This window comes from Equus quagga, chromosome 9 (genome assembly GCF_021613505.1).
Source record: "Equus quagga isolate Etosha38 chromosome 9, UCLA_HA_Equagga_1.0, whole genome shotgun sequence".
Classification (NCBI taxonomy): domain Eukaryota; kingdom Metazoa; phylum Chordata; class Mammalia; order Perissodactyla; family Equidae; genus Equus; species Equus quagga.
Window position 1 is genome coordinate 76,834,474 of NC_060275.1, and position 20,936 is coordinate 76,855,409.

The 20,936-nt window shown below is 37.1% G+C and overlaps 1 protein-coding gene across 3 annotated transcripts in view; it reads left to right on the forward strand.

Annotated features, from left to right (window-relative positions):
- Positions 1 to 20,936, forward strand: part of PDE4D (phosphodiesterase 4D) — a 1,409,587-nt gene that overhangs the window by 833,737 nt on the left and 554,914 nt on the right. The window lies entirely within an intron of this gene.

The following is a 20,936-nucleotide window of genomic DNA, read 5'->3' on the forward strand; positions in this document are numbered from 1 at the left end:
CTCTCCCCCAACCCAGTGTTTTTCCAAAAATACTTTAAAGGACTAGGTTGTCAGTTATCACAAGGAAGGAAAAGAAATAATCATTTTCATAACTCCAGCTATTCTTTTAATGTCAAGATATGGATTAATTATTGTTGTACTCGATGATCATAATTGTTTTCCATGGAAAAGTTAGTTCCATGTATCTGATGACCCAAGCACTCCCTGTGACAGTCCCTATCTATGTGATACTGCATCCTGACAGCCAGATGGAATGTCAGAAGGAAGGGCCAGATAAAATTTTTTTTCTCTGTATTAAAAGAAAAGGAAAAACATATTTATTGAGCGCCCACTAAATGTGACGTCAAAGATCTTTCTTATCTGTATTAGAAGTTGATAACAAATGAAACAGTACATTGATTTGAAAAGTTGTGTTCTCATTTAACTACTATTTTTTATAAAATAAAAATTTATTAACCAGTGTATAAAAATAGTACTTTATAAAAACTACAGCATATTCACTTGGGTTGAGCTGTTGTTTGGTTGACTATTTGTTCACTTTTTCTTCGGCCTTATTTAGCTGTTGCATGGCTTTTGAAGCATCCACAGCATATCAAATGGTGGAGAAGCTAGTAAATGGATATATGAAATCAGTATGTTAAATTGCAACAGATTTATTATTTAAGCACTGATTTTATTTAGTACCAATTTATTAAGTACTGTTTATTAAGTACTGATCTTTATTAAAAATCAGTTTATTAAGTATTGATCTTTTTAGCAAGGCATTACAATAAACCAACTCTATTATTAAACAGAGTATAGAAACTGCTACTCAGAAAACTTCTTAGATGTTTAAAGTTGTGTTTAATTATGTTTGTTTTTAAGACACTTAGAAATGTCACTTAAATGGCCCTTAAGAATGGATGTTCACTAAAGGCTGTGGAGTATTTTAGGACTTCCATGGATTTTTTAAGATTACTCTTTGTCAGTTCGGGATAGTTGTCATTGCTGGCTATACAGCACAGTACAGATTCAGCCCTTGAAGACACACAAAGATAACTCAAGGCACTGGTTTCTGCATCTTCAGCCACTTTATTCCATTAACTATTGCAATTAATTCCCTCTATATGTAATTTGCATCAATCAAAAGAATAGGAGAATTAGAACAGCTTCTGAGGCTTTTCTGGGACTAAAAGAACAATTGTTTTATTAACTACTATAAGTGTTAGATTTACCAAAAGGAAAAAGTGTTTTAAATTGAACCATTCTTCTAATTCATTCATCTTAGTTCTGAAAACGTGTGAGTAAAAATCAATGATGATGCTTAATCGAATTTAAAAAGTGGCAGGTAAAGTCCTGGATTTTTTTCCTCCTTGGAATTACATGTTGTTTGCAGTATTAGCTTGACTGTATTTTTCTTGTAAGACCTCCTGTACATTGAGAACAAATTCAAAGAAGCATTTGCAGTCTTAGACCTTAAGAAACGATGTTCTTCTTTAACTGGTAGACAAAAGTCTAAGCACTTCTTTAAAAGAAACTCTGTAGCATAAACTGTTAACATTTTCTAAACTAGTGGTCAACTTTTGTTTCCCAAAGTAATTTAAAATTATTATTTTATATAAGAATAGAACTATGTTTTTCTTCATTTATGCAACAAACATTTACTCATAGACATCAAGCAAGTGGCACACGTATATGCTGTTTCTGGGATCAGTGCTATATAACGCCCAAGGTTCAGTAAAGGGCTCATTTTTGTTATTTACAGACTGCTTTCCTGAATCCTCATGAAGGTGTTATTCCTGTTTCAGGCGCAGGTCTATCCATCCTTGTCTTTGGGTTTCCTATCTCAATTCTGCAATCTCTTCTCTGGCCATTACACTCTCTAATCATTTGCCTCCCAAGGTAATCAGTCTAGCTTTTGTAATCTTCTAACTTCCCATTACTCATCATTTCAATTCCTTCCACTGGCTCCCTATTGCTTTCCTAACCAATTTCAAATTACTTACCCTTATCTTGAAGGCCATTCACCGCTCTGCCCCTGCTTACGTCTTTTTCCTTATCACTTCTGATTCCTCCCTTTGCTCACAGTTCTACACGCAAGCACATTTCCAAAGTATGAGAACGCTTTGGATTTATATAATGCTTTTGCCTGGAAGAGCTTTCATCTTTGCCTCGTATCTTCTCAGAGAAGAAAGTAATCGAGCTGTGGTTTAAGATTCGCTAATGCAACTGGCAGTAAAATCCTGTGTTTTGTGCACAACTTACTCTCTACTGACCTCTGTGTTCCTTGCCTCACGTTTAGCATTCCCCTATAGCTGTCCAAGGATGTTCCTTAGGCAGCTGTCCCATTATTAGGTTGTGTCTTGTGCAGCAGCAAGCAATTATTCTTAATAAATCATAGAACTATAGAGTTTACGTACAGACAGGGTTTCTCTGCATACAAGAATCTAGTTTCTCCACTCAGTGTAGAAATCCGTCTCAGAACATTCCTGATGCCTCAAATTGCCTTTCTAGAGAGAAAGTCAACCACGAAGACAAGCTCTTTTCTTGTTTCACAGGACTCATTTCGAGAGAAGTGTTCTTTGACCTGAAGTCTGGTCCCCTACCACCTCGTCCTCTTGGTATGAGGCATGTCACTGGAAAGATACAAAATAATTCTAATAATCTCTCTTTGCCTTGAAATACCATAATCTCCTCCATTAAAACATTCTGTTTGGGGTTAGATGTTCAAGTTGCTTCAATAATTCCTCTTGTGGCAGACTTTTTGAGAATTTGCACACTCTTGTCTTCCTGCACCTCTGATATAACTTGGTCAGCAGACTTCCCAAGAAGGCTTGCTGTCACTGTCAGTCCAAATATCACTATCACTTACATGTTTGTCATTATTATGGAAGGTAGTTTTTATAACCTTAAAATAAATCAATAATTTATCATCCTCTTTATATTTTAATGAATGCAGAAGCTCATTTTAGAGTATTTTGGTATTAAAGTATCCATAGGCTCAGAATATTTGAAATTGTTGTGTAATGATTCTGAAAGCATAGGGGTAATATTTGAGACTGACTTGGAAAAAGACGCTGGTTTTTAGCCCAGTATTTTGAAGAACTATTGAGATGTCGCTTAACAGTATTTTTAGAATTTTCACATTGTTCACACATGAGCGCTTTGGGAATTGTTCAGTGAATATGTCTCCTGAGTGGTTTGTTCCTTGAAATTATCGAGTCTTTCTTGGAAATTTTTTTCTCCCTGTCTTGTGATGCATTGGGCCGTCAGTATCACAATTAGAACTTCATTCCTTTTCTTTGTTCTTCCCAGTGAAAATGCTGTAGTCTGGCTGGAAGGTAAAATAGGTTAGGCTTATATTTTTTCACTCTTTTAGGGATGCTGGAATCCTCTAAGAATCTAATGAGATCTAGCAACATTCTCTCAAAAACTGTACATGTATACATAATCACACAGAGAAATGGCATTTAATTTTAGAGATACAAGTGGTGGTGGAATCATATCCATCTTCCCATTACGGGGTACTGAATTCCAAATTGAAAATCACTGATTTACTTCTACCTCATTTTACATATATAATTTCCTGCAAAGATATGGAAAAATAAAATCATATGAATAAGTTGTGTTTAACAGTTCCATTCAGTAATCTTTTAAGGCAAAATTATTTTCTAAATTAATTTTAATTCAAATCATTATTTATAGAATATTGGGTTTCTTAATGTGAACATATTTATATAATCTTATGATACAACCATTTTCTTCTGAATAGTTTCTTAAAATGTTTTCATAATTAAAAATAACACAAAATATTTTTTTTCTATAAACTCTCAACCTCCCCCTTTCTTCAGTCTTATCTGCAGTTATCTCTTGTACATGTAATTGATATGGTAGAAGATACATCTTAAGACAAATTTTAATTCTTTAAACTGTGTCACAAATTGTGTATTTTACAGTTAAATACAGATATGGGTATATTTGAAATCACCGTTTTCCTTGTTTTTTAGAAAAAGCTTTGAGAATTCCCAACTTCCAAAATAAATTTAAAATTTATATGTACAAATAATGTACCAAGATAGGAAATAATAGCATGAATCATGCAGATATTCAGCATATCTAAGTTCATAGTTTTAAAAATAATACTCCTATCCTTATTAGCTAAAGGTTTGATTAGTGTTCTTTTAATAGTAACCTTAGTTTACCAATATTAACACATAAATTATTACACAAAAATGATTTTTTTTTAAAGATTTTATTCTTTTCCTTTTTCTCCCCAAAGCTCCCCAGTACATAATTGTATATTCTTCGTTGTGGGTCCTTCTAGTTGTGGCATGTGGGACGCTGCCTCAGCATGGTTTGATGAGCAGTGCCGTGTCCGCACCCAGGATTCGAACCAATGAAACTCTGGGTCGCCTGCAGTGGAGCGCACAAACTCAACCACTCGGCCACGGGGCCAGCCCCACAAAAATGATTTTTTTTTTTTTGGGCAAAGATATATGCAAATGTTTATTAAATATCATTTCTAATAGCCAAAAAATCACTAAAATACCTAACAATAGAAAAATAGTTAAGTAAATACAACAAAATATTATATAACCATTAAAATTATAATGTCACTGAGTATCCAATGTCATGGGAAAATGTTTGTTACATGTATCATTGTGAAAAAATACACAAACACTATGTATAGTGTGATCTTGTTTTTTAAAACAAACAAACAATATGATCTAAGGGAAATATACCAAAATTATTAATAAGGAGTTAAATCTGAGTGGTAGGTATATACGTGATCGCTACTTTTTTCACAAAAATGATTTTTAACACCAGCTCTATAGTAAATACCATTTGTCATGTGTGAGTCATATAATTTGCTGAAGTTGATGAAAACTTCCATTTCAACTTAAAGACTTTGGAGATGCTGAACTGTGTGCATTTTGTTGGAAGAGTTATGGAGCAGAACAAGTACTCCAGACTTGTGAAATATATTGTTTACAAATTCTACCGCTTTTGGTAAAAATGTACAAAGCCCATCACAGTGTCAATCTTTAGCTTATCCACGTTTGTGGATATTTAACCAAGGAACTGTCAAAACACATTGCTATACATTGGGAACACAAACTTTGGTTTTATATGTATATATTTAAAAAAATATTTCGAGAGAGCTATGCATATACATCCAATACTTATGAGGCTAATCAAGTTCAAAATGTACTATGAGGAATATATTTCTTATTTTGGTGCTATCAAAAAAAAGGGGGCATTTTTTAAAAATTTTTAATTATTTTTTTTTTAGTTTGACAATAGAATTAAGCCTATTATATTCCTGGGTGAGCACCAGAATCAATCCTTCAAATGCTGGAGATCACAGTTTGGAGTTGAACAAATAGATTCGAATCCATTGTATTACTTAGTCATGATGTAAAACAAGTTACTTCTTTGTATCCCATGCTGACTCTTGTGGTTGACAAGGGTGTGGGGCCTGAGGCTTTATACAACACCGGGAGCCCGACCCGCTTTAAGAGAAATGAATATGTCATTAGTTGACAAATGAATACTTATTTAGAATGAGAAAAGAAATCACAAAAAATTACAAATTTAATAAAGCTGACAAATTCCGGAGGCATCACAAAATCCATAAAATGACCTTAATTTTTAAAAAATTAACTGCTTGGCACTTCTATAATTTTTTCTTTGCTTTATCGTTTTTAGTTATTTATTCTCTGATTGCCTCTTCATATGACTGTGATTCTATAATGTTTTCTATTTAGCGAATGACAAGATAATGCAGGCTTTCCTCTAGTATGGTTGATTATAATCTAACATTTTATTCTTGGTAGTTAAAAAAAGTTACATCAAGTTTCTCAATTTGTTCTTGGTGATTTCATATACATTCTTGAGTTCATGGCCAAAATTGAGAGAACCTCTGTCAAATGTCTTTCATTTTTCAGTTGTAAGATTTCAAAGAATTTTCAAAGACCAGCTCCTGGCTTTATACTTCTTCTTTTTTTGGTGAGTAAGATTGGCCCTGAGCTAACATCTGTTGCCAGTCTTCCTTTTTTTGCTTGAGGAAGATTGTTGCTGAGCTAAAATCTGTGCCAATCTTCCTCTATTTTGCATGTGGGATGCCACACAGCATGGCTTGATGAGCAGTGTATAGGTCTGTGCCCAGGATCAGAACCTGCAAACCCTGGGCCACCGAAGTAGAGCAAATGCACTTAACCACTACGCAACTGGGTTGGCCCCAGCTTTATACATTTTAAACATTGTGTCTCCTCCACTCCACACAGAATTGTGGTGCCAGGAGCTCTGGGCACACTCATGTTACAGTGTGCTCTCCGGCCCTGCCCCTTCTTGCTGCAATGCTGGGTGAGCCGACACTGTGGTCACCAGGAGTGTTCCTGGGAGCTACGCCTACACCAGGACAGCTAGCAAAAAACTGAGGGCATGTGAAAGAGACTAAGAACCCCCAAATAATAATCCCACCAAACCATGCATCTTTAATTCAACTTTTAATTAGCCAGATTTCAAGAAGGCCCACAGTCACTCCAGTGCCACCCAACCCAAGGGGAAGCATCGTGTGTAGACAAAATCAGTGAGTGGATTAGTCTTAGACTACTGAGGTTAAAATATCTTACTTTCGCAAAATTCCCAAATCATCTGAGTGTGTCAACCCAGAGTTAGAGCCATTTCCAGTGCCTTGGAGAGAGGCCCTAAAGCTTCGCCCTTCCTAGTTTCATGATAATCCCCAGCTATGGTAGACAGGGCAATTTCTAGACCACAGCAAATCGGCTTGCCTCAGGAAACAGAGAAGTTGGCCTTACAGTTATAGAAAAACAGTTGTATTTCTCCTAGAGTTTAGCCACCATTTCTCAGCTATTTCATAGAAGTTCTTTTTATGCATTCTTCTCTAGAAGTTTTTTTGATAGCCAATATTTCACAAATCACACTAGTCCTTTAAATCACCCCAGTCATTTGATAGCATAATCTTTTGAGGGGGGATAGCTGGGCTCCAGTAAGCTTTAAATGTTCATTTGTTTTCCAGTATTATGACCTGCATAGGAAGAAGTAATGCCTTTCATCCGAACTGTTCCTCTTGCTTTATTTTAAAGCACCAAATGGCATTGTGTGATAATGGGATAAAAACCCAATTCAGTGAATAGAATATGCTATTTATGATTTGGATTGTCCTTTAGGGTTTTCATTATAGTCTTCTAGAAACTGGGAATCTACCATTGTGTGATTAAAACACACAGACAGGGGCTGGCCAGGTGGCGCAGCAGTTAAGTGCACACGTTCCGCTTCAGCGGCCCAGGGTTCGCCAGTTCAGATCCCAGGTGCAGACATGGCGTCACTTGGCAAGCCATGCTGTGGCAGGCGTCCCACATATAAAGTAGAGGAAGATGGGCACGGATGTTAGCTCAGGGCCAGGCTTCCTCAGCAAAAAGAGGAGGATTGGCAACAGTTAGCTCAGAGCTAATCTTCCTCAAAAAAAAAGAAAGTTAAAAAAAAAAACAAAACCAAACAAACAAAAAACACACACACAAATAAGTACATAAAGGATAAAAATTCTGTCATCTCACATATCAACAGGCAGGGTAGTTGGTCCGCACAACCTGAAATAAATGGTGATGAAAACCTATGGACATTTCAATGTAAACAAATGGGTTATTTAAATTCTCTCTCAATATGGAAACTTCAAGTGAATAATGTAGCATGACTGTGGCGCCATAACTCAGGAACAATCTGCAAAGCAAAATATAGAGGCACTAATTCTGTTGTATTTGCAGCCCCCATACTGTAACACTGGGCTTGTTCCTGTTATTCTGGCTAAAGATGAGTCAGGAACCTCTAATATAGCCATTCCTAAAAGACAGCAATTGATTCAGAATGTGAGACTGAGAGAAATCCTAGAAGTCTGACCTTCAGATGAGTTTAGCTGTAGATCAATAACGCATTGCTTAGACTAATGCGGTACCCCAAATCCCCACAGTGGGCTGCCAGGATGCTATTTTACCTCAAATAATTTGGTTGAGAGCAGTCAATATGGATGAATTTGTCCTGCTGATAATTTGCTGATTCAGGGAACATGTAACATCTAGCCACAACGTAGATAGAGCTCAGCCCAGCCCCGTATAATATAGTCACCTGGCTTTCCTATTTTTCTACAAATGTCCTATTTGAAGAATAACTCAACGTTCAGTTGAACCAAGGCTTGTTCTAAATTCCCTAGACTCTACTCCATGCATGATTACATCTATCTTGGCATGAAATCTTTCTCTCTTGCAGTTAATAGCATTGATATATCTTCTAAAGGTGCTGGGTATTATCAGTATTATGGGGGGAGGAGGGTGGGCAAATTCTGGTCTATGGACTTATGTTATTAGTGAATTATGGTTTCTTAGAGTGTGACTCAGGATTAAATAGTCACATGTTAGGAAAACTTTGATCCAGTAGGGAAAACCATCAAGATTTCTCAAAGTAGTTTGCTACATCTGGATACAAAGTACGTAGGTGTTTTGATAGCATCCTCACTTGTTTTCTCATAGTGTCATTGGATAACATGAAGAGATGTAAATGTAAATGGATGCTAAGTTATGCATACAAAAAGAGTTAACTTTAGCGATATCCTATTCTATCAGTCCATTTTTCACCATATTTCTTTTACAAAATTATTTTAAGAACTCTACTGAGATAAAACTATGTACAATATATCACGCTTATTTAAAGTATACAATTTGGTGAGTTTTGATTATGATATACACAGCGGTGAGAAAATGAGGCAAATCAAGATAATGAACATAGCCATCACCCCTAAAAGTTTCCTCTTGCCCCTTTGTCATCCGGAACTCCTGCCCCTTCCTCGAAACCCCACCTGCCCCAAGGTGCTCAGTGCTCAGCTGTGGACTCCAGGTGAGCCAGTGCAGATGTCCAAAGCTCTGTGTGTGGGCAGCTCTCTCCTCCGTCACTCTGCTCAGCCGACTCGACCTGCCTTGACCGCCCCATATTCCCAACTCCAAGTCCTCGATTTAGGGACACTGTCGGGTGCTGGCTGGGTTTCCCCACTCTGTGCTGAGACCTGGGAACTCTCTCCAGGTGGAAAGCTGGGGCAGCCATAGGGCTCACCTGATGTCTTTTCCTTTTCCCCTTGCTCACTGTCTTGTGCTGTCTGGTGCCTAATGTCTGAAAGTGGTTGTTTCATATATTTTGTCTAGTTTTGCTATTGTTTCATGAGGGCTTATGAACCTGGCTCCTTTTGCTCCATCTTGGCAGGAAGTAGACGTTTCCCCAGTGTCATATATATTTGGTTATTATGGTCAGCGTTTGAAAAGGAGAATATTTTAGAGGTTGATTATTTTATACTAAATGATTTTTTATTATATTAATTTTACTTAGAGACAGTTTATTAGAAGTATTTTGTTACACAAGTTATAAAAGATCATTGTAAAAAAATTTGAAAAATCCAGATTAACAAAAATTGCTAAGTATTACTTGTAATTCTAGAATAACTGCCAACATTTTGTAGCATATTTTTTTAGAATTTCTTTCTTAGTGAGGTGTTTACGGAGATATCAAAAACTATATAAATTTAAGAAGAATATACTATACATACTGCGATTTAAGTGAAAATATTTTAAATCATAGAAGTAGTAAATATTTCTCACTAAAATTGTATGTAAATGTGAAGTGAAAATTGTCGTATTTTTACTCCTACCTTCAGAGAGAACTTCTGTTAAATGTTGTATAGTTATTCTCAGAGCTGTTTCTATGCATGCACAAACACACTAGGAGTATGTTTCCATACAAAAGGGAAGAAGTCATTATATACTTATTTCCTCTTCTCTTCTATACTTTTTCTTTCTTTCTTAATCCATACAGGTAAACGTCTTCATTTAGATGGCCTCTGGTCATTCCATCGTATGGATGAACCGTGGTATATTTAACCAATTTGCTAATGACAGACATTTATGTTGCTCCTAACTTGTTGACATTGTTCACTTGTTTGATCATTTCCTTAGTATTAATTTTTAGACAACAAGTTGCTAGATCAAAAATAATGTACATTCTGTATTGCTGTAGTTATAGCCAAATTACCCTCCTGAAATCTGTACTTTTTTCCAGCAATATATTAGTGTCTGCTTTCAGAAACCCACTCTAACCCTCAGAATTAGTTTATCTTTTATATCTTTGCCAAAAAGATCAATATAAATGAATATCTCTATTTTAATTGTCATTTAATTGATCATTAGTTAGATTTCAAGTTGTTTAGCAGGTATTTGAGGGGAATAGACGTTCTCTGCCTATGGTCTTTGCCTAGTGTTATATTGGCGTGTCAATCTTTTTCTTATTTTCTAATTTGTAACAACTCATCTTAAAGATTTAACCTCCCTGGATAATTTTGACTCATTTTTAAGTAATCTTGTTATGATTTGTATTAAAATAAAATCGAGTTTATAGAAAAATTGGAGAGGATTTGATGTCTGAGTATAGTGTGTTTCAGTGGTTGTCTCAAAAGGAAGGATGGGGTATGGGGAGGAAGGATTCAGAAGAAACATAAGGAAAGTTCTAGGAGTGATGGATATATTCATCACCTTGCTTGTAGTGCTGTTTTCATGGATATATACATATGGCAAAACTTGTCAAGTTGTACACTTCAACTATATGCAGTTTGATGTATCTCACTCATGGCTCAATAAAGCTGTTATTTAAAAAAATGGCACCAAAAATTCCAAAAACAGCTTTCAGCCAAAAACAGAAATTAAGGTTGATGAGAACATTCTTTTGCATTATCTTGGTTAGATTTCTCTTGGCACGGTTACGATGGCCTTGTAAAATAAATTGGGAAGCCAAAGAATGTCACTTTCACCTTCAAGATTAAGGAAAGTGAACCAGTAAAATAAGTGCTTCTGAATCAGACTGGGTCTAAAACACCCTGAGAAATAAATATGACTTCTGAGTAGCATTGTATGGGAATCATAGTCTATAAACCTCTGGGAATGAAGGAGAGACAGCAAGAGAGAAAGTAATACAGGATTACTTTAAACTTGAACCACGTATTTAAAGAATGATAATGGCCTTATGATAAATTTTTAGAGATTTTACTATCGAGAAAGAGGCACACTTAAAAATGTTGCCTTTTTGTGGAAGAGGTCAGAATTTAAGGATTTCAAAAAGCAGGATGAGCTTGAGTTGCCCCCACGCTTACCAGGCAGGATTTATGGAGTCAACAGTGACTGAGAACGTGGCAGAAGGACAGGTTACTAGGAGGAAAAGTCAAGGAATCTCTACAGGCTGTGAGTCGCAGGGCTCCGCTCTCCCAGTGGGGCAGCAAGCCGCATCTTCACAGTGGGGACTGCTGGCAGGTATTTTGCACTGGCTCAGCTTTGTCCCACCACTTTCATAAATTTTCATGGAAAGACTTGAAACCTTCTTTGCCATAAGAATGAGAGAACTTTTGAATCAAAGTATCTTGATTAGAAGAAGGAGGAGGAAGAGCAAGTGGAAGAAGAGGCAGTAAAGATTTCTTAATACAATTGAAAGATAGTGGGAAGATCTCTGCTGTTGGAGCCTGAAGGCCAGGGTTCCGGTCCCAACTTTGACATTTACTAGCTGTCAAACAACGGAAAAATTCTTTGGCTTTTCAGAACCTCAGTTTCCTCAGATCCGTAAATTGGTGATAAAAACTTATGTATACGTTCTAAGGTTATGGTAAAAATCAAATGTCTTAATGCATGTGTAAATATTTTTCAAAATGCAACAAACACTACTAACCAATAATGTTTTTATTACTGTCCAATAATGTTTTTTGTACCAGATGCTCTCTGGTTTTAAATCTATAATTTATTTTCCTTCCTCAATCAGCATCCACTATAGTAAGACTAAAGCTGTTCTTTAAGGTTGAGGTGTTAACATTAAAAAAAAAAAGCTGTTAAATTCAGTGACTTTGGAGAACAATCAAAGAAACTTTGCTGTGTCATCCCCACCTCACTACACACACACGTGTGTGTCTTTAAAATTTGCAGGGCGAAGGGAAAAGGTAATGGGAGAAGGGCATGTGACAGGGAAAGTATTGTGAAATAATACCAGGTTTTATCGTGTCGTCTTATATGTAGAGATTTGAACAGGTCTCGGTCCTGGGAGCTTGTTCAAGTTCTCCCTGTGCCCTGCCCAGTGACTGTCTCCACCAGGATGCCTTGAAGGCACCTCAGACTCAGCGTGTGCAATTTGGAACTCATTATCTACTCCCCAGTTGTTCGAGCTGGAAGCCTCCAGGTCACTCCTGACTTCTCTCTCCTGAAATCTCTCCTCTGCCCCATATGGATCGGTCTCCACATCCTGTTGATTCCACCTTCTAAATATCTTGTCTGCGCTCATCATCTGCTCTTCTGTTGCCACTGCCTGAGTTTGGGTTATAAGCTTCCCAGTCTTCAGTCTGCTCTCTCTCCCAACCAGTCCCCCACATTGCCACCACCAAGAGCTCTCATTCTAAAACACCAGTTATCTTTCCCAAACACAGGAGTTTCTCTCCCCTAGAGGAATTTGACTTTAAGGTGTATTTAGCTAAATTAGCCAAGATATGCCTTAAAACTAGGTTCATCACAGTATTGTTTATAATAGGGAGAAAAAGGAAAGAAACCTAAATTTCCTAAAAGAAGGGATTAGTTATACCAATAGACTACAAAACAGCATTAAAATGGTGTTACAGATCTGTATTTAATAATTTGGAAAATCATTGATAATGCTAATATAATTAGCATTCAAATTACTGAAATCAAATTACTGAAGAATGTTCATAGGGAAAATTGTGGCAAATATGTTATCCTATAAAGAGAGATTTCTAGGTGGTGGAATTCAGCAGGAATTTTTCTGATTCCACCTCCCCCAAAACACAAGCAAAATGAAACCAAAACAGACCAGAAACCCTGCTATGTGGCTCTTTACAAAAGGTAGCCCATCTGGCAAGGACTTCAGTGACCAGCCAGAATCCTATAACTCAGCCCAGCAAATGTGAAATGCCACACAACAAATCCACTAATGCCTTAAAAGTTATGAAAACCAGGGGCTTTGGGACATCCATATTTGCCCATTTTTTTTTTTTATAGACTCTCTGATAGCATGCACTGTCATCAGTTCACTGTGGTTTATTCCATCTATTCACAACTGGGTTTTCTCTTAAAATTATTAAAAAAAAATAACTATGTTCATACATATCTTTGAAAGCAACAAAAATAATGCTGGGGGTGGGGGAAAGTGGCAGGCAGAGCCCTGCTGCCTACATTGTTTACTCCTGTGTCTGTCTCTCAGTTACAGCTGCTGATAGGAGTCAGTTATTCTCAAACACTTACGTTGACTTATTTACTGTCTCTTTCTCTCTCTCCTTTTTTTTTTTTTGGTGAAGAAGATTGAACCTGAGCTAACATCTGTTTCCAATCCTCCTCTTTTTGCTTGAGGAATATTGTTTCTGAGCTAACATCTGTGCCAGTCTTCCTCTATTTTGTATATGGGATGCCGCCACAGCATGGCTTGATGAGCAATGTGTAGGTGTGCGTCCCAGATCCAAACTGCAAACCCCAGGCCGCCAAAGCACAGCATGAACCCAACCACTATTCTACTGGGTGGCCCCTCATTTACTATTTCTTAAATAGCATTTATAATTAAGTTTTTTAAAAAAATTTTATTTTCCCTTTTTCTCCCCAAAGCCCCCTGGTACATAGTTGTGTATCTTTTAGTCGTGGGTCCTTCTAGTTGTGGCATGTGGGATGCTGCCTCAGCATGGCTTGATGAACGGTGCCATGTCCGTGCCCAGGATTCAAACTGGCGAAACCCTGGGCTGCCGAAGCGGAGTGTGCAAACTTAACCACTCGGCCACGGGGCTGGCCCTATAATTAAGTTTCTAATGGTGGTGGTATCTGGTGTTACGTATAACCTCGCCCAGTCAGACGGTTTGAGCGAACACGATCCAATATTTCTGCACGGGCATGTGTACACCACACACACACACACACACACACACACACACACACTCAGTAGCTTTGCAGTTTGCATACATTATTTTTACGGAAATTCTGTGTAGTGGGGTATGTTAGGAGTTTGCTTTCATTTTATAATAGCCAATTGCTTCATAGCAAATGTCTTAATCATTATCAGGAAAAAATTGATTAGGCCTTAATCTCTTCTCAAATCACTTCACTTTCTCTTTTTTCCCTATCTGTTCCCCCCACACCCATATCTTTCCTATATTATGAAATATAATTGGCATGAGTAATGACATTAAGTCAAGTAATATGAACTATTTATTGATATTAAATATCGATACACAAAGATTAGTGAAGAACCCTGAGAAAAGACAGTTAAATAGTTACTATTGGCACTTTTGGTATTTCCATGGTGACTTGCCATATCTGAAAGACAGGTATTTCAAATGTATTGAAGAATAGTACTTTAAAATACGCCAAGTTAAATAGTATTTAGAGCTTTAGATATAAGTATTGATTTTTCTGTTACAGATTGATGTATATATATATTACACAAACTTTATTAGTTTTGCTTTAGAACTGTAAAAGTTAACAATGAATCTTAAAATCCTTTTTTTCTATGAACAAAAGTAAAGTAGTTATCTCAGAAAAATGACTTCTCATTTTATAGAAGTTAGGGCGAGGGAAGAGGAATTGTTATTAAGAAAATAGGCTCTCGAGTGAGATCAGGCTGGGCTCAAATCCACTTTCTAGAACTTACTAGCTGGGTACCTTTAGGCAATTCACCTAAGCTATGGAAGCACTAGTTTCCTCCTCTGCAAAATAGCAATAGTTAATAGCAAATAATTGGATCATGTCATTATGAGGTAAAATGAGGTAATGCCATGTAAGTGTTTGACAGTGTGCTTGGTACTCAAAAGATATTTTAAAATCATTTTTAATTTTTCTAAGAGCCATTATTTACAGTTAGTAAAAATTATGCCTTTTGCTTGCCTTTCACTTTACAGTTCACAAAGTCCCTCCACAAACATGACCTCATTTTATCCTTACCACAGACATGACACAGAGAAACCGTCTGAATCTCAGCAAAGTTCAATGACTTAGCAAAGGTTCTAGAACTTGTTAGTAGTAGGAGCAGCAGGACCAAATGATCTCCTATAAAGGTCACACAGAAGCTAATGGATATATCTATATCTATATCCATATCTGTCTACCCCCTAGAATATAGGTAGGCATATTTAGTATGGGCAACACGGTATTTCTGTATGTTAATTTCGAGCATCAGATGCTATTCCTGTTATAAAAGTTGTGACCTTGCCACTCATCGAACAGATGGCATTGCTTGATTAAAGTCAGGCCATATTTAGAACACTTCTAAAAAGACTTTCTCACTTGGGTAAATGTTTCGCCCACTGAAGTGATTTCTTTTCACCAATTGGGCAAACCACACAATGGGCCATCTTCTCATAAGGGCTCTCTGCCACCCCATTCTCAGGAGGACAAGTGTTGAACTTATATTTTCAGAAGTGAAATTTCCACACTCTCCAGAAGAGAATGTCAAAGCTTCTTTGACAAAGGTGAGAGTGTGTAAACAAGCACACTCATTCATTAATAAGGGAATTATCTGTTCTCATGGAAATATGACTGAATAATTTGATATCTTCTGAAGCAAGATAATATGAGTGTCAGACTGTACACATGAAAGACAAGAGAAGGCAGTGGGAGGAAAGACTGAGAGAAGAGAACTGTAGATTTTACATAACACTGTTTTAATATACTTAAAATTTAAAATAGTCTAACCATTATCTATATATGTGTGTATGTGTACATAGGATAGATAGATAGACATGGATGTATCCATACTCCAAAGGCCAAGATTTATAGACTGTTGAGACAAATATAGAATTAGTTTTAAACGAAAAAGCCAAAGACATTTCTGCTAGATTTTTAAATGTTATTTTAAGTGAAACACTACATTATAGCCATTATTGTATAGTCTAATTTTATTTACAGGCAAAATTATTTAATTTTCATTGAATCAGATATGGGTGGAGGCAGGAAAAGGTAGGTCAAAGCAGTCGAAAAGAGAAGAGTATTAAGAGGACATTCAGGTGTAGGAGTCAGGCCAGCTCATATTTCTGCCACATAACAGCAAAATTTCCCCAGGCAAATTAATTTCTTTAAACTCAATATCCTCATCTGATGAATGGGGACACCAAGGCCTAACCCATGGGATACCTTTGAGGATTAAATGACATGCACAATTCACCTGGCTTGCCCAGCCAAGTCTATCGTGTTGTTTGCTAGGACTACCTTAACAAAGGACCACAGACGGGAGTGATTTAAACAACAGAAATTTACTGTTTCCTAATTCTGGAAACTAGAAGTCTGGGGTTGAGGTATTGGCAGGGCTGGTTCCTTCTGAGGGCTGTGAGGGAAGAATCTGTTCCAGGCTCTCCCCTTGGCTGGAGATGGTGTTCTCCCTGTGTTTTTGTCTTCCCTCTGTATGTGGTTCTGTGTCCAAATTTCCCCTTTTTATAAGGACACCAGTCATATTGAATTAGGGCCTGCCACACTCCAGTATTAACTGTTCTCAACTAATTACATCTACAATGACCCTGATTCCAAATAAGGTCACATTCTGCGGTTTTGGAGGGTTAGGACTCCAACATAAGAATTTCAACCCATAAAACTATTTGAAAGTTGCTTTCTCAGAGAGATCTTGCTTGACCACCTTTTCTAAGAATACTCCTAGCCCTTCCCAATACGCTCAGTCCCTTACCTTACATAATATTTATAACTACATAAAAGTAAATCATATAATTATTAATTTTCTTATTCCTTTTCTATCTGCCCACTAGCCTGAAATCTCCATGGGCCTTGGACCTTGTCTTGTCAAGTTCATTGTCATATACATTCAATATGTATATGTCTTCTTCATTGTTCTATACTGGGACACAGAACAGGGCCTGGTATGAAAAAGATCCCCAGTAAATATCTGTGGGAAAAAAAAGATGAACGGTCTGGCTCAAGATCAGGGCTTAATAGATGATAGGTGCTATACCTATCTTAAACAGAGTGTTAAACTAGTGGTAGTAACTAGCCACATGAGAAAGAAACTGAATTTTTAATTTTGTTTTAGTAAGTGTAAATTTCAGTAGGCACTTGTGCCCAGCGGCCGTTGTCTCGGACGAGCAGGTGTAGCACATCTCTGTTATTGCTGAACATCCTATTGGACATTGCCGGACAGGGAGCGAGAACCCTGGAAGCACAGATGAGGCTATTAGAGCGAATGCAGAGCTGAGCCGGTCCTGTCCGATAGAATTCCATGACCTGCCCTGCACTGCTCTTCTCGCGTGCCACTGAACAGGTCCTCCTTTCTTTTTTCTTCCTTATGGTACAGGTATATTGCAAATATTCTTTTCTTCAGTTACTAAATTAAAAATATAACTTAAAGGTTTAAAATCTATGGAGGGGTTGTCTTGAGAATCGTATTAACGTAATTGCTGTGGATTCTGCAGCAGCAATTTTTGATTTTAATTCCTTTCCTCTTTGCTATTCAGATAAGTAAGAGGTAGGTGTAGATGATTAATCTACAGACTGTGTTTTACAAAACTTACAAATGGCTCTTTGAGAAACACAGTCTTTAAGGACACAGTACTGAGCTATTTCTTGCTTAAGCATGAAATATGGATGCGGGTGCAGGTGTGGCTAGGCAGGAGCCGGCAGGTGTCTATGCATGGGCTCCTTTCTCCCCCAATTCCAGGGAGTGTGCAGATTTTCAACACCCTTGTTCAGCCTCTACTGTAGGTGCAAACAGTGCTTTGGTGATTTCATGCTCAGAAAACAATCCAAAAGCCACCAGATATCTCTCAGGGTTGACAGTGAGAACCATTCCTATGAATAACAAGCTAGACAAAAAAGAGTTTTCTGAAAACTCTTTTGGCTTCATGCAAAAATCTGTCTGATGCTTCTGGGCAATAGCACACCTTCAATACATTCCTTGCTCCCAGACCATACTGCTTAATGATGGATTTAGTAATATCACCTGCTAAATAAAAGGGTGTAGAGGGACGGAGGGCATAATTAATGCAAAACACAGTGAGCAAGCAATAGACAGCATATTGTTTACATAAAATTCAGTGCCTAGATAAGAATAAAATATTAAATGTATATGACAATGAACTTAGAATATGCTCCAAAGTTAAAAAAATTCCTAAAATTCAGTGCATTTTCAGTATCACTATTTTTATCATTTTAATCCTTATTTGAACAGCTGCAAAATATCATGCCACCTGCTTAGTGACTCTTCTGAAAAGACAAAGTGGTCTCAGGGTACACCCTCTTGTAATGCCACTGACGTCACCAAACTCATCACCGTCCAGATTAATTAATTGATTCATTAATTAATGAGAAACATTAATTGATTGCCTCCAGTAAGCCAGGCATATTTACCCAAAAGAATAAAACATACTAAAGGAAGGGCTAGACTCTAAGTTGGTATATAACTGAGTTTTTATTACCTGAATGTGACTGTGGCGCTTACTATTCTCTAGCAACTGAATAAGGAAAATGTGAAAAATTAAATGTATGCGATGTATAAAACTTTATGATGGGTCTGTTGGACCACTTTTCAAAAGAAGCAGAAGCTTTCTCCTTTGAGGCTGGTGGAACTGAAAAAAGCAAAGTTGGAAAATATTTATAAGGAATAGTTTGTAAGATGTAGACTAGAGATCTTATTTACATTTTAGGAACAGGAAGCAATAGAAGCACATACATTCACAGGCTCTCGAAGTGCCTCCATTCGTCACTCCATTTTGGTATTTCAGTTCACTGCTCATTAAGGTTATTACCTTAATTTATTTAATCAAAATATTGACTTTATTCTCATGCTGCAAATAACTTGTGACATGATTTGGATCTTAAAATGTTTTTACCACTGAAAGCTAAACAAAATAATGCTCATTCTTTCACCGTAAAATATTAATGTTTATAGTGTTTTTATTTTAGTTTGTGTTAGTTTGGAAGTTCTTTTAATCAAAAGCTTGGTTTCTATGTTTGCAACTGCAAACTTGCAGTTTGTTTAACCAAAATTTATAAAATAGAATCTCGAAATGAAGAAGTTAATTAAGTCACTCATTTGTTCTCTGAAGTAATAGCCATTAAATAATAAAGTCCATGGTTCCGTATTACCATTTTGTTTTGACCATCTGACTTTCCAAAAGACGTTTAGAGTGTTTGAGAGATGGGAAGTCCATCTCACTGAGTACTTCAGAATCCAACTGTGACTTTATGGAATTCAACAAACCTTGTTTTAACACCTTAGCAGACCCAAATAAGGACACTAGCCATTAGTTAAATAAATTACCTTATTCTGGAATGCTGTAAGGAATCCATGACTAATATAGTCATCTAACTGGTTTTTTAAAGAGCCTGTTGCCAAAAACCCTGTGTTTTACAACTAAAACTAAAGTGAGACTTTATTTTAAAAGAAAATATGCAAATTTATGTTTCAAAGCTATGAGATACTCCTTCCTCTTATCTAAGGATACAAAGCATGCAGCAACAAATTATCCAGATGCTTTGGGCTGTATTTGTTTTCTATTACTGCATAACAAATTACCACAAACTTAGCACCTTAAAATAGCACCCATGTTTTTCTCTTTTTTTCTTTCTTCACCTCATGATTCTTAGGTCAGAAATCCAGGTTGTCTGAGCCAGGGTATCTGCTCAGAGTCTCACAAGGCTGAAATTAAGGTGTTGGACGACTGTGTCTTTTCTGGAGTTCATTGTACCTTCCAAAGCCATTCCTGTCATTGGAAGACTTCAGTTCCTTGCAGTTGTAGGACTCAAGTCCCTATCTCCTCGCTGGCTGTTGACTGGGGTCCCCTCTGACCCCCTGGGGGCCAGTCAGATTCTTGCTGCATTGGTCATCTTCATCTCAGCATTGAAGAACCTCCATGTCAAATCCCTCACACATTTCTAATCTCTTTGACTTCCTCTTCTGCTTCTAGCAAAGAAAGCTCCCTCCTTTTAAAGAGCTAATGTGATTAGGTTAGATGCACCCCAAAAATCTATCATAGAGTCAACTGATTAGTAACCATAATTACAGCTACAAAAATCCCTTTTTTCATGTAACTTAATATAATCATGGAGTTAACGCCAGAGCTGAAGGTAATAGGGATCATTTTAGAATTCTGCATCATCTTTGCCTGTAAATTTAAACAATCAAAAGAACATTAGGAAAAAAAAAGTGACTAGGGGGCTGGCCTCATGGCCGAGTGGTTAAAGTTCTGGGTGCTCTGCTTCAGCAGCCTGGGTTTGCAGGTTCATATCCCGGGTGTGGACCTACTCCACTCATCAGCCATGCTGTGGAGGTATCCCACATACAAACTAGAGGAAGATTGGCACAGATGTTAGCTCAGGGCTAATCTTCCTCAAGCAAAAAAAAAAAAAAAAAAGAGGAGGATTGGTGCAGATGTTAGCTCAGGGTAAATCTTCCTCACACACACAAAAAAGTGACTAAAAGGATGACTAATCACCTTATATTTAAATGCCAAGACAAATAATAATAATAGTAGCCATCAAATTTGGTCAAATGATGATCTTTTAGGAATTGGAATATAGGGATCAGAACTGATATAGACAGAAATCAGACTGTAAGAGCTTAAAGGAAAGCTGAGAGTTTTATCATTTGAGAAATGAAGAACTACCAGGTGAAATGATGAAACGACTGAGTAATTGAAAAGTTACATGAGATAATTCTTAACTCTAAGATGCAGACTAAATGTCTTGATCATTGGATCAGGAGGCAGAGGCCATATAATACCTCTGTGCGTCAATCTGCTTGGACTTTTTAGTTTGTTGCATAGTAAAGCTGAATGCTACTATCTTTGTGCCACAACATATCCATGGCCTCCCACCTCACCACTCCCTGTGGTCATGCTTTGTACTGTATCACATTGCCCCCCAACTCTTTCAGGA